Below are 1127 nucleotides of genomic sequence, written 5' to 3' on the forward strand. Positions count from 1 at the left end.
TGATATCAACAACAGAAAGCATAATACCAAAATTGAAAATTCATTGTAATATAAGAAATATACAGAACAATCTCCCTCAGGAAAATATACATTAAATCATAATCTAAGTACCTGCACACCAAGTTCACCCATATACAAAATACCTATCATGACCAAGGGTAGCCTACCTGAGGAACTAAAGTTGGTACAATATTTTAAAATGAGTAAGGTTTAACACACCATATAAATGAAATTTTGAAATATTATGTGATTGTCTTATTTGATGTAGAAAAAGATTNAATCTTATATCTAATAACCCTTAAGACTCAGCAATTGCACTCTTGGGCTTTTATCCTAAAGAAATAAAAATTTATATACACAAAGAAAACTATGCAGAAATGTTCATTGTAGTTTTATTCATAATAACCACAAATGTAAAACAAACAAAATGTTTTCCAATAAGTGAATGTTTAAACAGTGTTGTAATCCACACCGTGGGATACCACTGAGCAATCAAAAGGAATGAACTATTGAGATACATATATATATATATATATATATATAATGACTTTGATGAACTTCAAGGGAATTATGCTGTCAAAAAAAAGTTTCATAAGGTCACATACTGTCGAATTTAATTTGTATAACATTTTTGAAATGACAAAATTGTGGAAATGGAAGATAGATTAGTGGTGTCTAGGATTTAAAGATGGTGAGAGAAGGGGATATGGATGTCAATATGGGAGAGATGATTGTGGTATGAAATAGTTCCATATTTTTATTGTGATGATGGTTGCACAAATTCATACACATATTTAAACAACACAGAACTATACACTTTAATCAATATCAATTTTCTAATGTATATATTGCATAGTACTTATATAAGATGTAACCATTGGAGGTAACGGGGTAGATGATTATGAGGAAAATAGAGTAGTTCAGTCAGGCCCCCTCGCCTCAGGTCCAGTTGGGGGTGGTGCAGCACATTTATGTAAACAAGTTGTGTGGGGGTAGAGTTAGTGCTCATGCACACCTAGGTACTTTTAGCTTGTTGCTATTCTTGTGTGTTCTTCAGTGTGTGAAACAATAGCTAGGCAAAGCTCACATCTAATAATTGAGCATGTTTACGTTGCTGGCAGCTGCTC

This window comes from Galeopterus variegatus, unplaced genomic scaffold (genome assembly GCF_000696425.1).
Source record: "Galeopterus variegatus unplaced genomic scaffold, G_variegatus-3.0.2 Scaffold2242, whole genome shotgun sequence".
Lineage (NCBI taxonomy): Eukaryota > Metazoa > Chordata > Mammalia > Dermoptera > Cynocephalidae > Galeopterus > Galeopterus variegatus.